This window comes from Chrysochloris asiatica, unplaced genomic scaffold (assembly GCF_000296735.1).
Source record: "Chrysochloris asiatica unplaced genomic scaffold, ChrAsi1.0 scaffold00060, whole genome shotgun sequence".
NCBI lineage: Eukaryota > Metazoa > Chordata > Mammalia > Afrosoricida > Chrysochloridae > Chrysochloris > Chrysochloris asiatica.
The window spans coordinates 4,238,931-4,257,421 of NW_006408578.1; the positions used below are offsets into that span (position 1 = coordinate 4,238,931).

The 18,491-nt window shown below is 44.7% G+C and overlaps 1 pseudogene; it reads left to right on the forward strand.

The window, feature by feature from the left end:
- Window positions 1-957: 957 nt before the first annotated feature.
- Window positions 958-1,363, forward strand: LOC102839462 (annotated as a pseudogene).
- The last annotated feature ends 17,128 nt before the right edge of the window (window positions 1,364-18,491 follow it).

The window sequence follows — 18,491 nt, forward strand, 5'->3', positions numbered from 1 at the left end:
GCATTCCTGACACCTGGGAGCAGGCTGCCCGGCCTGCCTGGAGCGTACTGTTTGGGGACGGAGTCTACTAACCTGAGTGAAAACCAGGTGCTTGCTCTGGTGCTCAAAGTGTCACTTTTTTTTTCCTTAATAAAATTATTTAATTGAGGTCCCTGCTGAGACTGTGTTGTGGAGCAGCGTCTTTTGTCTTTCGGTTACATAGAAGTACAAAGTTCACCTCTGGAGAGCATTTTCAAAGGATTGCTAGAAAATAACTCCCAGTTTTAAAGCCATTCAGTCAAGGTGAGTGGGCATATGAGTAAGCTTGTCTGTCTCTCCCTAGTTAGCACCAAGCTAGTTCCTGTCTATGGTCTGTTTCTGGAATGAAGAACCATTTCCTTTGTTGCCACTTCAGATTGAACTTTAGTTGATTCAGGATTTAAGTCTAAACTGTCAGTTGAGGCTTCATCTTGTTCAATAGGCTTTAACAAGTCCTAACTTTTTTTTCTCTTTGTGAAAAATGAAACTCCAGTTGAAAGTCACTGAACAAAATCTGCCTAAATTCCCTATTAGGATTTTTTTTTTCTGTGTGTGTGGGGGTCACTTAAACGCTGGGAGGCCTTTGGGGAACGCTCTGCCACACTCCGTAGGAATGGGAGAAATTGCAGGCTAAGGCTAATAGCTAGTGGCCCTGGGCCATATTGTGCCCCATGATGCTTTCTGTTCATGGGACAGTTCCAAACTTTGAGACTCTGGTCAGTGAAATGGGCCTTTGTCTCAGACTGGTCTGTGAGAAGGGGCTTAGATGTCACCATTCAGCTGTCAGACCTGTAAAAACCCGATTTCAATTCTCCACCACCTACCTGCTCTCAACAAAAGGAGGAGACCATGAAATGATGGAGAGTTCTGAGAATTCAGTCCTCCCTCATTTATAAAAGACTCTTGATCTATGATGCCTACCCAATGTCCGCTGCAGCCATGGGAGTGCAGGTGGAGACCATCTCCCCCGGAGAGGGCACATGTTCCTGAAGCGCGGCCAGACCTGCGTGGTACACTACACAGGAATCCTTGAAGACAGAATGAAATTTGATTCCTCCTGGGACAGAGACAAGCCCTTTAAGTTTATGCTAGGCAAGCAAGAGGTGATCAGAGGCTGGGAAGAAGGGGTTGCCCAGATAAGTGTGGGGCAGAGAGCCAAACTGACCATCTCCCTAGACTATGCCTGCGGTGCCACTGGGCACCCAGGCATCATCCTACCAAACGCCACTCTTGTCTTTGATGTGGAGCTTCTAAAACTGGAATGACAAGAATGGCCTTGTCCCTTAGCTCCCTCTTCTTGGATCTGCCATGGAGGGATCTGGTACCTCCAGACACGTGCACATGACTCCGCATGGAGCTTTCCCCGACGTTCATTTACACTTTTTCTATAAACATCATCCCTGACTGAATGTGTTCCATCACTCAGCTTTGCTTCTGACACCTCCGCTTCCTCTTCGCCTTTCTCCTTGTGTATATGGTGAGTTAAACTATATGCCATCCACCTCAATTACTCATTTTATTTTGCTCTGGTTTTGGGGTGAAGATTCAGTCTTTTGGATCTAGGTTTTCAATTAAGCATATGGGGGTGGGAGGAGGGTATAAGAACTTAATTTTTTGGATGAAACTTTTGTGCTACTGCACTGCAAAGCCATAGCAGATATGAGGCATTGAAGGCTGAATTTTTCTCCAAGTTGCGAGATGTCCTTGATTTGAATTCAAAGCGCTACCCCAAACTGAAGTGGGGAAGCGGAGCGCCTTTGTCTTCCCTGGCTCTACTCACCTTCCCTTTAAACCTTATGCATTTTGAAAGCAGATGGTTTCCACTGTGTTAGTGGACACTACAGATATCTGTCCCCTGGCAGCATGGACCTCTGAAGCTGCCTTTGTGTCCTGGTTTGCCTTTTTTTTGGCCATCCTATAGTTTTTCTAACAGCTTTTCAGGACTTTTATAATTTCATAACTATCAAAACTCTACCACTTCCTAAATTTTAAGAACTTTAATTGAAAAGTTTAAATTGAAGGTGCTGTTTGTAGACATGTAACACCCAATGAAAGCCCAGCCACTATGACCAATCCTTGAGTGTTCTCTTAGAAAATGAGGCTGGTCATTGCAGCTTCAGCATCTCCTGCTTTTTGATGCTCAGCTCCCCCTGCTGATCTCAAAAGTTTCCTGGCTTTTCCATCCCCCTCTCACCCTTTGCTGTCCTGTGCAGTGATTTGGTGAGAGAAGTTGCTACTGCCCCATCCTCTTCCCATCTTCTGCACCACATAAGAATTTCAAGTTTTATTATCACAATAAAAGTACTTTATGCTGGCAAAAAACAAAACCAAAACCAAACACCACACTCAGAAGAAAGCTGTCCTAAAGCTGCCTATAGTTACACTGGTTCCTGCCTCACTTACCAACTATCTTGTTACCTGACATTTCACATTAATGGCAATAGTAGCAAATGCACTTTCTTAATGATTTTACACGTTAACCATGGTCATTTGACAGTAGTGAACGTCGAATCGTGAGGTGAGAGTCATGTTGGCTGTGAGCATTAATGGTTTTGCATCAACTGGGCAGGGCCAGGAATTGCAGTGGTTTGGCAGTTTTGTAAAGATATGATCGATCATCCTCCATTTTCACATAATGCTGATATTTCATAACAAGCTGGTCTTTGGAACCTCACCATGTTGCTAAGTGAGGAGTGGGTGTACTCTGAAAAAAGTGACTCCTTCAAACCTTTGTTTAGTCATTGCCTCTGTCCAACTAGGAATTATCAGGACAAAGCCAAACCTACAAGACACAACCAAGGAAAGATTCCTGCCCTAGCTGTCCACTGTTCAGTGATCATTAAAAGCATGTGAAACTCGCAATAAGACAAAACTAATTTTCCTCCTTCTGAAGAACCACACATGGTTTGCACATTTTAGTACGGTAGAGATTATGATGTCAAATGAAGAGAGTGAATCCCAACTCCAGCCAAAGAAAACCTGGCGATCTTTCAACAAGAGGAGAAGTCCAAGATATGAGCACATGCTTGCTAACACTAAATGCTGAGAAATGATGACTTACAGCATCAGGACTGCACGTGTGGGACACAGACGGGTGGGTGGGGGCAGCTAGGGACCAGATGATTTGAAGTGAAAGACAACTACTGCATTGCAAAAGGATCTAAAAATAAATTCTGCAGCTATACTCTGCTGTGCCCTGTTTGGTAAAGCCTTTTGGTCTATGGGGATTGGAATGGGGATTTTTTTTTTTCTTTTTAAGTGAGTCAGTCTGATTACCATCAAAACAGTTTCCCTTATGAGAAATGGAGCCTTCTAACTAAAGGATTAAGTCCCGACCCTAAGCAAAGTGATGTGGGTGAGAATCCAATTTTCCGTCAGTATCGGTATTTGGTTCTGCTGAGAGCAGTTTTGGAACAGCCTCTGCAAGTATGCTGCCTTGGGTGAGGAGCACACCTCCTGATGAGAAGACTGCCATAGTGGCTTCATTCAGACCATTTTGTCAGATTCTGTACAATTCTTTTCTTACACTAAGTCCCGGGTTTCTGTCTTGGTCAAACAATTGCAGAAAATGGGGGTTTTGCATCATTCAATGTCATTTCTATTCCTTCCCTTCTAAAGTGTCTTGAAGGAGAGAGAATTTCTACATCCACTTGGTTAGAAGATAATAATGACCAAGGAAGGTTGGCCATTTGTGTGTGTTTGTGAGAGAGAGTGTATGTGCATGTGTCATGTGCACACATGTCAGAGTGTGTGTAGATTTTGCATGAGGATGAATTGGCCAATTAAATTGTATGGATTCAAGCTTGCGTGTGTCTGATGCTGTGTCAGGGAATGAGGTCAGGGTTCATTAGGAGTGCCTTTTTTGTTCATGGAAATCTGAAACGTGAGGCAACACCCAAACCGCATGATGTTACTGTTACTTTGGGTATGACACATGCCTGCCCTATTTTGAATTGCTTCAGAACCCTCATGAGCTGCAGCACAAACCAGTTCCTGTCATGTGGTCGTTACATCACTTTACAGAGAAGCTTCCGAGGGGAGGTGTGTGGGGATGAGAAGTCAGTTTGCCATGAAGTGGACTCCAATTCATAATGACCCCATGCATGCCAGAGTAGAACTGTGTTCTGTAGGGTTTTCAATGGCTGGTTTTTTTGGATGCAGATTGCCAGACCTTTCTTCAAGGTGCCTCTGGGTAGACTCAAGACTCCATCCTTTCAGTTAGCAGCTGAGTATGTTGATGCCCCAAAACTAGATCTTAAGTTACAACCTCTACCTGGGCTATGAGGTTTTAAACAGGAGTGCCGTTCTGCGTCTTTCCACCAAAGGTGGGCTTTTGCAATCAGGGGTGGGGTGGGAGAGCGGGAGTTAGAAGCAGTGGACAGTCCCTAGTCCCTGTCAGAGTCCCTGGTTCTGCATTTTGCATCTGCCCCAATCACAGGGTAGGCAGCAGTTTTGGTCTTCAGTTGGGGGTTGGGGTTTGGAGGGGCTCTTGAGAGCTTTGCCCAGCCTTCCTTGTACACAGGGAATGGGAAGCCTTCTTTGTTGCAGAGGTTGGTGGTGTTCCCTCTGGTGGATGAAACTAAGTGCTGCTTCTTCTTCAGACTCTGCCAGATGCCATTGTTGTGGCTCTTGGCACAAGCTCCCTTTGCAGATCATCTGTTGCTTATCCAGAGTCAACACTTGATAGCATAGAAGGGAGACCATAGGCCAAGGAAGGCATGGTAGGAGCAAGAAGGAAGCAATTTTCCAGGAGGCCCACATGGAAGGAGGGGTGTAGGCCAGGTGGGGGAGAGGTAGGGCGAGCGTGCTGCCGTCTGCTCCCCTGACACCCCCTTTCTTCCTTAGTCTCTTCTTCAGTCTTGACTTCTTAGAGGGTGTGGGACAGAATTAAAAAGACCCTGCAGGGACCCTTCCATCCCCTGACCTTTGTTTGATCCATTTGGCTGCAGTCCCTCACTGTGGTCTAGATCGCTCTGCTTCCCAGGTGTGCGACGGTGGAAAAGACCTGGCCTAAACTCAGGTGCATCCTCTGGGAATAGTCTTTTGGCCTCTATTATGAAATCTGTGGGAGAGACATTGGCCCAGCTTGGCCCAAGTGGGGAGGGAGCCATAGAGCCGAACCATGGCTGTTGGAGCCTTGCTCATGCCTGTGGCATTGTGGGAGCCTGTAGAAGGACCCTCTCTGAAATACGGAGGCCCTCTAAACGGCTACCCATCCTCAGCAAATCTGTTAATGTTCTGTGCAAACACAGCTGCCAGGGTGGTGACTAGAACAAACACTTAATTGCTTTTCCTCTTCCATGGTGTTCTGGTCTCTACCTACCAGGGTGCAGGTGGCCTAGCCCGCCCTTCATATAGGGGTGAACAGAGTGAGATTACTCCACTGGTAGCTTTGACAAATTGTCTGACACAGCTAGGTGTTTTGTTCCCTTTGTGAGCATTTCACGCCAAGTCATGGAATGTCTGCTTTGCCCGGCTCCTTTCCTTCTACATGGGGCGTGTCGGGGCGCTTGGTGTCGAGCACTTGGCATCCTTAGCCAAGCAGTTGTTATCTATTATTTGCCTCTGAGTGCCGGGAAGGGTGCTCCCAGGGGTTCTACATCTGAATCTCTAGACTGAGCTGAGATACTGCCCAGGCCTCGTGGTGTTCAGGGTGAACCTAAATAGAGCGAATCCAGCTGGGCAATTGCTAAGGCTGACTGATTTAAAGATTGCCTGGAAGGCACGCCTAGACCCAAAGAATGTCAGAGCTGGAAGAACACATGTAGAGCATGCTGTCTGACACCCCCACCCCAATATAGAGATAAGAAAGGTGAGATTCCAGGTGATAGACTGGGTTAGCCAAGGTCACGGGTAATAGCAGATCAGGCACAAGAACCCAGGCATCCTGGCTCTTGTCTGGAACATACTTCCTTTCACCAAGCTGCTCCCTCAGCCAGAAACACCATCTGTTCTCTGAGCCCTAACATTCCTTCATCTGGGTAAACAGTTCAGAGATGCAGCATTGTGGAACAGTTAAAAGCATAGATAGGGAGTTGGCCAGCCTGGGTTCACTCCTAGATGATTACGCTCTGGCTGTGTAACTTTGTGCAAATTTCTTAGCTTCTGTATTAGTTGCCTCATTAGGAAAATAGGGAAGGAGATCGTATTCAACTCCTATTGGTTGCTGCCAACAAGTGGACGCCGACTCATGGCAACCCTGTGTACAGTAGAACACAACACTGCCTGGTCTTGTGCCATCTTCATGATGGGTTGTGTTTCAGACTCTTGGGATCCTTGTGGTTTGCTTTGGGTTTTTTTTTTTTTTTTGGCAGTAGATCACCAGGCCTTTCTTCCTATTCTATCTCAATCTTGAACACTCCACTGAAACCTATTCAGCATCCTAGCAACACACTAGCCTCCACTGACAGTTGAGTTGTGGCTGAATGTGAAGTGTGTTGACTGGGAAGTGAAACCAGGGTCTTCATCACAGAAGGTGAGAGTTTTAACCCTGAATTGCCACTACCCCATGTGAGTTTCCTAGGGTTCCAATAACACAACAGCACCACTAGAGGTGGCTTTAAACAACACACATTAATCGTCTTACAGTTCTAGAGGAGTTGTTGGTAAGTGCCATTGAGTCAGTTCCTAATCATAGTCATCATGTATAGGGCTTTCCAAGGAATGGCTAGTGGGTTTGAACCACCGACCTTGTGGTTAGCAGTCCAGTGCTGATCCTACAGGGCCACACCAGGAATCTGCTGGAGGACAGTAGCCCAAATTCAAGGTGTCTGCAGGGCCATTTGCTCTAAAGGTTCTTTAAAAAGATAATTTCTTGTTTATCAAGACTTCTTGTAGTACAAGGCATGCTTTCACTTGCAGCTGCAGCACATAGAGGCTATTTGTCCTTGTCTCTGTGTTTCCTCTCCTGTGTCTGTACTCAGTAGATTAGGACCAGCTGGCTGCAATATGGCCTGATGATCATCATCAGAGATCCAAGCAAGGTATGTTCACAGGTGCCCAGTAAGGACTTGAACAAGGATTTGGAGGGCACATCCAGTCCATACATAACCTCACAGGTTATTAGGGGAATTAAGTTCTAAGACACGTAAAGTCCTAAATCAGTGCTTGACTTAGAATAAACCCCCAAGCCCACACCCATTGCAGTCCAGTCCATTCCAGCCCACGGAGACCCATATACCTCAGAACAGACCTGTTCTATAGCGTACTCTTGGCTAGGACTGTACTTCCACCACGCCGTGGAATGGGTTTGGATCACCAACATCGAGGTTAGTAGTCAAGTGCAAACTGGTTGCCAAACCCAAAGACCTGACATAAAACAAAACTCAAAACTCTGTCATCAAGGTGATTCCAACTCATGTTGTTGTTGTTGTTGTTGTTGTATCATAGAGTTGGTTCTGACTCAAGAGTGACCCTGTATAGAGTTTCCAAAGAGCAGCTGGTGGGTTTGAATCACCAGCCTTGAGGTTCAAAGCAAACTTGTGGTCCATTGCTTATCCTACAATGTCACACCAGGACTCCATGTTGTTGTGGTTAAGTGCCATCCAGCCAGTTCTGACTCATAGCGACCCTGTATAGGGTTTCCAAGGAGCAGCTGGTGAGCTTGAACCACCGACCTTGAAGTTCAAACGACTTTGCAGTCTGACACATTAGCCCACAATGTTGTTGTTGTTGTTACGTGCCGTCGAGTCAGTTCTGACCCATAGCGACCCTGTACAGGGTTTCCGAGGGTATAAATCCTCACGGGAGTAGAAAGCCTCATCTTTCTCCCGCGGAGCAGCTGGTAGTTTCGAACCGCTGACCTTTAGGTTCGCAGCCCGATTCGTAACCACTACGCTACCAGAGCTCCTTAGCCCACAATGAGGCGCTATCAATTTGGTTCCAACTCATAGCAACCCTGTATACAACAGAACAAAACATGGTCCTACCCCAACTTCACAATTATTGCTAACGCCTGAGCCTACTGCTGCTGCCACTGTGCCAGGCCATCTCGTTGGGGGTCTTCCTCTTTTTTTGCTGACCCCCCCACTTTACCAAGCATGATGTCCTTCTTCTCCAGGGACTGATGTCTCCTGATAACATGTCCTGAATATGAGACTGTACATCTTTACAAAAGCAGACAGCCTCATCTTCCTCCCCAGAAGTGACCAGTGGGTTTGAAACACTGACTTGTGGTTAACAGTACAATGCTTAAACCACAGCACGACCACAGTGGATTGTTTTATTGTATGTTACAAACACAACAGTACCTAGTACAAGAGTACTTTTGACAATGAGTAAGGAAGACCATAGAAGAATTGATGTATTTGTGTTATGCGGTTGGAGAAGAATATTAAAACATGGACTACCCGAAGAACCAACAGATCTGTGTTGGAAGTACAGTCAGAGTGCTCCTTGGAGGCCAGGATAGCCAGACTTCGTTTCTCATACTTTGGACATATTAGGAGGGACCAGTCCCTGGAGAAGGACATCATGTTTGGTAAAGTGGAGGAGGGTCAGCAATAAAGAGGAAGACCCCCAACAAGGTGGACTGGCAAAGTAGCAGCAGCAGTAGGCTCAAACATGAACAGATTGTGAGGTTGGCGCAGGACTGGGCAGTGTCCCTTCTGTGAGTCAGAATCATCTCAATGGCACCTAACAACAACATTGTTTTACAAGTGAGTAAGGTTACAAAGTACATTTTCCTCACAGGGGATTCCAGACCCTTAACCTGTTTATTCAAGCATTGGTATTAGAACAGCACTTCTCAAACCAAAATATGCATAGGAATCCCCTTAGGATTTTGGTAAAGTTGCCGTTTCTGAACTGCGCACTGGGGCTCTGCATTCCTAAAAAGCTCCTGGTGACCCAGAACTGTTGGTCCTCTGGGACTACAAGGAGTCTGAGGATGTAGAGAGTGTGGATTTCACCGTGTTTGCTAAGGAAATATGCTAGACTATCCATCTGCCTGTCATTTGCTCAATTTTAAATGAATGCCTAACTTCATTTCAAAATGATAGTGGGGATGCTGCTAAAAATTTTTGAAGCACTTCATCAAAACATGAATATAATCTCTTATGAGTCATGGGTATGATGTGTTCTCCAAATTGTTCACTTTCCCTGCTGGGTGGCTGGAAGTCCTCTAAAGGTCCTCTAACACCTTATCCAAGTGAGCTCCCTTACTAACCAGGCCCCATTAATACAACTTATTTCCCAGCTCCCTCTTAGAAAAAGATGCCCGATAAAAATGGAAGGCAAAGTCACCGGGTAGGACTTTAAGAAAAGGTTTTTAAAGAGGATTTACTCAGCTGGCAGGTAACCTTTGCCCTTAACTTTCTGCCTGAAACACATATGCAATGACTGGAACTCCAGCAGCCATGTTAGATCATGAGGCAATCTTGATGCTGGAAACAACATGACAAGGAAGATAAAGCAGACAAATAAACCTGTGAAGCATTAATGATGACATGTTTGTCACACAAACTGCCCTGCTTAACCCCAGATTTCCCTTACACCAAAGAAAAATAAATCCCAATTTGCTTCGGTCACTGTTACTTGGCTTTCCTGTTCTGTGAAATCTGCTGAAGCTAATGTGAACTGACAGTACTGGAGCAGATGTGGTTACAGCTGGATTGTGTGTAAGACTAAGATCCTCCTGACCATACCACCCCTGTGGGATTCAATCACTGTGAATCCCAGAGCACTGGACTGGGATTCCAGCTCTGTAGCTTCCTACCTGTGGAAGCATATTCCTGTAAAACCTCAAGCCCCTTCCCTCTTTAAAAATAGGATTGACCAATGCAAATAAATGTTCAGCTGATTCTGGGTGCTGAATGCATTCCAGGGGTTGGGTGGGTCTCAGGATGACAGCTGAGGATGCTTCCGTGAGTGGGGAGGGGACAGGTAGAGTGGGGCTTACAGGCAGGTGCCAGGACACTTTCCAGTGCTTTCGTTAGGGTGCTGAGGGCAGCCAATGTCTTTGCAGTCAGAAGGGGTTGGGTTAAGTCCCAATTGGGCATTAAAGGTCTACATGTGTAAATTTCAGTAAGGCCTCCATAGGGCAGAACACCCTGGGAAGAGGGTGTTGTTGGCGCCCTTTAATACAGTGGCGCCCTTTAATACAGTGGTTCCGACTCATAGCAACCCTGCATAGGGTTTTTGAGGCTATAAATCTTTACAGGGGCAGAAAGCCTTATCTTTCTCCCACAGAATGGCTGGTAGTGTCGAACTGCTGACCTTGAGGTTAGCATCTCAACTTGTAACCATTAAGCTACCAGAGCTCCTTTTTAATATAGTTGTTGTAAAGTGCCATCGAGTTGGTTCTGAGCCACAGAGGCCCAGTACAGGGTTTCTGAGAAGTGGCTGGTGAACTTGAACGTCAGACTTTGTGGTTCAAACTGACTTTACAGTACAGCGCATTAATCCACAGTGGCACACCAGGACTCCCTTTTAATATAGTAGTAGCATGAAGAAAAACATGGCTTCAGGATTGGAGGAAGACTCATTAACAACCTGCGACATGCAGATGATACAACCTTGCTTGATGAAAGTGAAGAGGACTTAAAATACTGATGAAGATCAAAGAGCAAAGCCTTTGATATGGATTGCATCTCAATGTAAAGACAACAAAAATCCTCACCACTGGACCAATAAACAACATTCTTATCAATGGAGAAAATACTGAAGTTGTCAATGACTTCATTCTTCTTGAATCAACTATCAACACTCATGGAATCAAGAAATCAGACGACGTATTGTATTAGGCAACTCTGTTGCACAAGATCTTTTCAAAGTGTTGAAGAGCAAAGATGTCAGCTTGAGGACTAAGATGCACCTGACCCAAGCCATTGGTATTTTCAGTAACCTCATATGCATGCGAAAGCTCTACACTGAATAGGGAAGACCGTAGAAGAATTGATGCTTTTGAGTTATGGTGTTGGAGGAGAATATTGAAAGTACCATGGGCTGCCAAAAGACCAAACAGATCTGTGTTGGAAGAAGTGCAGCCAGAGCGCTCCTTGGAAGCCAGGATGGCCAAACTTTTTCTCTCATACTTCGTATATATTGTCAGAAGGGACCAGTCGCTGGAGAAGGATATCATGTTTGGAAAGGTGGAGGATAGGATAAAAAGAGGAAGATCCCCAATGAGATGGATTGACAAAATGGCAGCATCAATGAACTCAACCGTGGCAACAATTGTTAGGATGGCCCAGAACTGGACAATATTTCATTCTGCTGTGCATAGGGTCAGTATGAGTCAGTGGCACCTAATAACAGCAGCAGCAGGAAAATTACACCAAAAAAAAAAGGATATTTATTCATTATGTCAAAGAACAAATTGAGGAAAATAATGTAATAAAAATATAGGCAGCTTCCAGAGACACACGTGTTCTGTCCTGCTTGCTCCCAGGACCTTCACAAGGCTCCCACCTGTGAGCCTCCTACAACGTTGTCTCGAGCCTTCCTAGCATGGTGATGAACCTTTGGAGTGAGAGTGTTACAGTAGTTTCTTGAGCTTTCTACAGTGGGGCTTTTGCTTCCTGTTGATGACACTACACTGCACCAAGGCAAAGAATTTGGGAACTTCTATATAGTTTTATCCAAATTAATTTTTTGACACATTGACTTAGGCGCCCCATGAAGCTAGTTGCACAGGGTGGTTGCCTCAGGAACCTCTCTGGGAGTCTTCACCAGTAACTCTCCGTCATTGCTGAGACTTGTATAAAATACTCAGCTTTGGTGAAAGGGCTTGCTTTTGCATGACTTTTCTCACCATGGTCGTTGTCTTGTTGTTAGGTACCATTGAGTTGGTTCCGACTCATAGCAACATTATGCACAACAGAATAACACTGCCTGGTCCCGAGCCATCCTTACAATTATTATATTTGAGCCCAATGCTGCTGCCACTGTATCAATCCATCTCTCACTGGGATTTTCCTCTTTTTCACTGACTTTCCACTTTATCAAGCATGATGTCCTTCTCCAGGGATAATACATAATACACCCAAAATATGAGAGATGAAGTCCACCGACCTGACTTCTAAGGACCATTCTGGTTGTACTTTTTCCAACACTGTTCTTCCACCAAACGATTGCTTGGAAATATACAAATAAGGTGCTTGTGGTTCACCAAGGGTTTTGAACAGCCTGCTAACAATGCAAATAAGGTGCATGGAACACCTTCAGGGGTGGGATCATGTAAATCAGGTGAACTCTAACTAGGGATTGGTTAGATAGGGTTAAAAGAGAGCCAATCCCAGAGCAGACGGAGGACTTCACTACCATCTAGAAAGAAGGTTTGGGAGTGGAGAAGTCCTTAGGGTTCCTGCACTGGGAGCCTCCTAGACCTGGGAGACAGAGCTATGACAGGGGAGACAGCGTGAAGTGGTGAGAGGCAGCCATAGAGAAATGGCAGCTGTAGAACCAGGAGAGCAGCATGAGACAGTGTCCTGGGCTTCCTGGTCCATGGAGTAAAATAGTCAAAGTGGGTATGTCAACCCATAGAAGCTTCAAGCAGGAGGCTTGCTAGATGACTGGCATGCCCTGGGCAATTATCAGCAGAGCTTTGTAATGCTTGTCCAAACAGAGCAGAGGCTTAGCTGAAGACTGAGGGCCAGGGGTCAGGGATCAAAGGGCAGAGAGCTGCGAGAGAAAAAGCCCTGCCTATGAACATGCTGAGAAACTGTCCTGGCTGAAGAACTATATCTTGAACATTCCTGATCCTGAACCGTAATCTGTTGCTTCTTTAATAAATCCCACGCTTGAGTATGGTGTGTGAAACCTGTGTTGTTAAATACCACTGGGTTTGTTCTCACTCATAGCGACCCTGTACAAGGTCAGGGTTCCCAAGGCTGTAAATCTCTGTGGGAACAGAAAGCCTCATCTTTCTCCTGTAGAACGGCTGGTGGGATTGAACTGCTGACCTGTGATTCACAGTCCAGTGCTTATCTTACAGAGTCACCACTCCCCAAGGTCTGGTGGCCAATGCGATGAATTGTAGAAGCCAGAGGAGGGGTAGAGCTGTGGGAGGGACAGTTGGTGTCAGAACTGGTAAAAAGTTTGTAGAGAGGAGGCTGGCTGACTTCTGCCTTATAGGAGTCAGCTTTGTGCTGATGGTGAGTCTCTCCTCTCCCCCACCGTCTGCACTATGCCATTAAACACCAGGTAACAGCTCCCTTCCAGTGCTTCATGTGCTGGAATCCAAATGCTTCTACCCAGCTACTAGCTTCAAGTCAGCAGAATGTGCCTTAGTGACCCACAGTTAGCTTCCCCCCCCCCGCTCTGGACATACCAGAGGACCTTGTGTTTCTGGGAGAGGGGCAGAGGACTGAGACTCTAGACTCATATCTGGAGAGTATTGATTCTCTGTCTCCTCCACTGCCTTATCGCTGGACACTGGTGATAGACAGACACTGGGGAAGAACAAAGGTCTCTTGGGCCAGCAATGCGTTCTGGCAGTTTGGGTTGATCCGGGTCAGGAAGGAGGCCCCTGTAAAGTGCTGTCTGTGTATGGTAGAGCCGAGTGTTGTTCTCCTGGACCATTCATCAGCGGGTTAGTCTTGACAACTAGTACATCTGTTATTTCGCAGATGGGCCTCATTCAGAATTGTACCAGGTAATACTGTGGTCAGGACGACCCTCCTTTACCATCCATGGACCCTGTGGTCAAAACTGAAAACCAAACTGACTGCTGTCCAGTCTGTCCCAACTCAAAGCCATCCTATAGCACAGGGTAGACATGCCACATACAGTTCCCAAGACTGTAAACCTTTTTAGAAGCAGACTGCCACATCGTTCTCTTGCAGAGCTGTTGGTGGGCTTGAACCACCAACGTTTCAGTTAGCAGCTAAGTGCTTAACCACTGTACCACCTACCATTTGGGTTCCTAAAAACAGCCCCCCCAAAGGAAAAAAAACCCACCCACAGTGGGTTAAATTTATGGTATGTAAGTGAAACATCAACAGCTGTTAAAAATGAAAAGGCATTTACTTTAATTGGTATAACCAGCAAATGGCAAGAGTCCACACCTCTTCTGCCCAAATCAGATACTTTTGCGTGCTTCAAAATTCTCTCAGTCACAACACAAACCTATCCATTTTGTTCAGCAACTGCAGTTTTCACGTATGCATTGCTAGCTGGTTCCTGCAGGGCACAGACCATAGTCTTACAATGAACTCAAAGCAGTAAGAGCAGAGCTAGCTCTCTGCACAGAGGTGGGTGTGTCCAGACCCGAACCAGGACTGTGCAATGTCAGCCTCTCATTGGTTGGCCAAGTGGGGCAGTCTCCACTTTATCTGACCAGCTGCTTGATGGTCTGAAAAATGCCTACATTTCCTTACTGTGGCTGCTCCTAGATGCTGACATTTGATAGGATTTTAATAAGACATGTCACAACCTTCCTTGTTCACACATTATCTTAAGGTGCTTTTTTGGTTTTGTTTTTCCAGTTTTTTTTTATGGTGACTTGAATGAAGGTTTATAGAGCTGATCATTAGTTTTACATTCAACAAATCATATACTTTGCTTCAGTACATGGTTGCAATCCCTTCCATGTACTGACAGTTAACACCATTTACCGCTATTCACTTTAACTATTGTATTCCTCCCTGTGTCTTCAGCTACCTTCATCTTTCCTCTGCTAACCTCTATCTTGCGTATTGTCTGCCCTGTCACCCAGGTTAACATGTGTCTACCCTCTAGCCCATGAACAATCCCCACCATAACCATCATAGATTATTTCTTTCATCAAGAAACACTTTTCTTAACTTTTTACAACATTGATCTCAAACAATAACTATGATTGAAATTAGTAAATCACAAAAACATATGTACTGGATGTCTCTTGCTGTATATTGCCTGCCCTGTCACCTGTATTAACATTAATACAACAGAAATGAAGATGAAAAGAAAGCCCACAAACACAGCACAGAAAATGATGTGGACAAAGAATCCCGTAGCAACACACACACACACACAAAGCACAGAAAAATGACAGCAATCAATTCACACCTATTGATAATTACACTGAATTTGAATGGATTGAATATACCAGTCAAGACACAGAGCAGAATGGATAAGAAAACAGGATCCTCCCATGTGCTATGAACAGAGACACATCAAAAAGATGGAGACAGCCTAAATGCCCATCAACAGAAGAATGGCTGAACGAACTTTGGTGCATACACACAGTGGAATACTATGCAATGTTGAAAAATAATGATGAATCCAAGTAGTGAGGTGTTTTGCAGTTTCATTGTTATTGAATTGATTGCTGTCATTTTTCTGTCCTCTGTGTGTGTGTGTGTGTGGTACTACAGGATTCTTTGTTCCACATCATTTTCTGTGCTGAGTTCATTTTGTTTGTGGGCTTTCTTTTCATCTTCATTTTTGTTGTGTAGCGTAGTGGTTACGAATCGGGCTGCAAACCTTAAGGTCAGCGGTTTGAAACTACCAGCCGCTCCGCGGGAGAAAGATGAGGCTTTCTGCTCCCGTAAAGATTTACACCCTCAGAAACCCTGTACAGGGTTGCTATGGGTCGGAACCGACTCGACGGCACTTAACAACAACGTTTACTAAATCTTCCTCTTTTTTTATTTTGATGTGCAGGTGTATTATTTCTCTTTGAGATTACCCTGTAATTTATTAGTTTTTTTCCTGGTTAAAACAGTCTGTAATGTCTCGAAATCTACTTGACTTCCCAGCCATTTGGAATTCATATCTACACTATTCCTTATTTTTGCTTTGTAGTCAACTTCATTATATATTAATATCTCTGGTTCCCTATTTTCAGTTTTGTAGATTTCTTTTGTTTTAAATACTTATATATCTGAATTGAGTTTTGGTGGTGTTGTTGTGTATGGTAATCTCAGTAATCTCAGGTTGTTATCTGCTATTGTTGATTCTTAGTCCAAAAAATACCCTTTAGCATTTTTTGTAAAATTCATCTGGTCATTATAAATTCCTTTAATTTCAGTTTATCTGGAAATGTCCTAGTTTTGCCATCATACTTGAGGGACAGCTTTGCTGGACATATGAATCTTACTTGACAATGTTTTTTTTTTTCCTTTCAGAGTTTTGTGTATGTCATCTAACTGCCTTCTTGCCTGCATGGTTTCTGCTGAGAAATCAGAGCCTAGTTTTATTTATTCTTCTTTGTAGGTAACTTTTTGGTTTTCCCAACAAGCTGCTCTCAGGATTCTTTCTTTGTTTTTGTTTTTGGAAAGTTTGATCATGATATGGCTTGGTGATTTTCTTTTGCGATCTACCCTGTTTGGAGTTTGTTCAGCCTCTTGTGTGTTTATTTTTTCATGTTTCATGATGTTAGAGAAACTTTCTTCCAACAAGTCTTTGACAGTTTTCTCTGAGCTTTTTGTTGTCTTTTACTGTTCTGGAATTCCATTCACCCATAAGTTGTTCCTCTTCATGGTGTTCCACATAATTCTTAGGCTTTCTTCGGATTTTTTTCATTCTTTTTTTCTAAATGTTCTACTAACATACTACTATTAAGAGATTTATCTTCAAGTTGACTAATTTGGGCTTCCATTGCTTCAAATCTTCTCCTTTTCCCTTTCAATGTATTACCCATTTCTGAATTCTTAGTATTGATTTTCTGGATTTCTCATTGCATGTTTTGTATTGTTTTAAAATTTGCATTTATTTTGTCTGCTTGTTTTTATAGTGTTTTCCTTAATTCTTCTAAAGTTTTTAATGTGTTCTCCTTGATTCCTCAACCTTTCTTTCAATCCTTTGAAGTTACCTTAGCTATCATTCTTTTGAATTCTGTTTCAGTTAGTTCCATTACCTTTTCTTCCTCAGAAATGTTTTCTGTCTCTGCATCTTCTTGGTCATTGTTTGAGCCATTCTCTCATTTCTTCATGTGAGCTAAATTTTTCTGTTGTCTTCAGGATGTTAAGGGGTTGTCCTATTTGAAAAAACAAACAATGCAGTTGTTGGACCCAGAGAGGAGTAATCCCTGGGGGACTCCTGCACTTCAAGAAGCTCACAAGGTTGTTGTGGAAGAGACGTGACAACAGAGTTCCTGCCCTAGATGGCGTCCCTGTCTATGTTCAGGGCACTCAATCCAGAAGTATTTAGTGGGGGCCCTTGACAGCAGATTACGGTGTCTGTTAGCACCACAGGGAAGTTGGAGGCAGGGTGACTGGTTAAATGAGGGCCTTGTGGCTCTGCAGGGTTTGTAGATCTGGAGCTGATTCCACTGAATCCAGGTACTAAAGCAGCACACCTAGGTGGTACTAGTCAGCCCCAAACTCACATTGGCATGGCTCTCAACTCCCATAGAGCAGGGTCAAGGCTGGGGTGGATGAGGGTGGAAGCTGGCTGGCCACACCTCTAGTCACCAAGGGATTGTGGGGAAAAAGAAGACATCACACACTTCCTGTCACCCATGCAAATCTCTGCCAGGCCTCCCTCCACTGCCAAAGCTGCTCACAAGATGGTCGAACTGCATCTGGCCAGCCAGTCAGAAGTCTCTCTGTCTCACCATTCCTGCTGCTGTCCCTTCTCAGCAAACACTCCATCAACCTCTCTAACCTTTCTTCTCAAGTTCAGAATTTTCATGTGTGTCTCTTTTAATGGTCTCTCGTATCTTTGTTGTAGAGGGTCTGTGTAGTGTGCCTGCCTAGTCTGCCATGTTTCTTTAAGTTCCTGTTTTTGTTTTGTTAAATCATTTTAATCAAATTTTTAAATGGGAAAGGAAGGAATATGTGTACATGCGGGGAGAGGATGGATGTGAGGGGAAGGCAATGAAAAGAAACATGCTATCAAGTCAAGAGAAGGCCTGGAGGAACCTAAAATGCATATCGCCAAGTATATGCCACTGTATGATGAGCACTGGACTGCATACCACAAGGTCGGCAGTTCAAACCCACCAGCTGCTCCTAGGAAACCCTATCAGTGTCACTATGAGTCGGAACCAACTTGATGGCACTTAACAACAAGTGAAAAAAGTCAATTGGAGAAGACTATGATTCCAACTGTATACTATTGTGGTGGTGGTTGTGGTGTGTGCTGTGGGTTCCCTTCTGACGCATAACAACTTTGTGTAGGTTTCCGAGGCTATAAATCTTTATAGGAGCAGAAAGCCTCATCTTTCTCCCGCCGAACAGCTGGTAGTTTCGAACTGCTGACCTTAAGGTTCACAGCCGGATTTGTAACCACTACGCTGCCAGAGCCCCTTAAAAATGAAGGTAGCCAGTACAAAAGAAATACAATGACGAGTGACTCTCACACCCTAGTCCCCAATTCTCTTTCTCAAAAACCTCTGTTAGCTTCAATGCTACTGTGCGTGATTTTCTGGGAAGAGGAACAGCTCTGTCATAACCAAGTCAGTGAGATAGGGCGAGGATCCATACCAGGTCAACTACAATACGAGGCTCTTGTTGCCCCAGTTGGATGAAGATTGATCAGTGGTATGGGCATGGGCCAGGGCTGGCAGAGACGACAGCTGTGTAAACGTCACCTCTCCCCCACTCCCA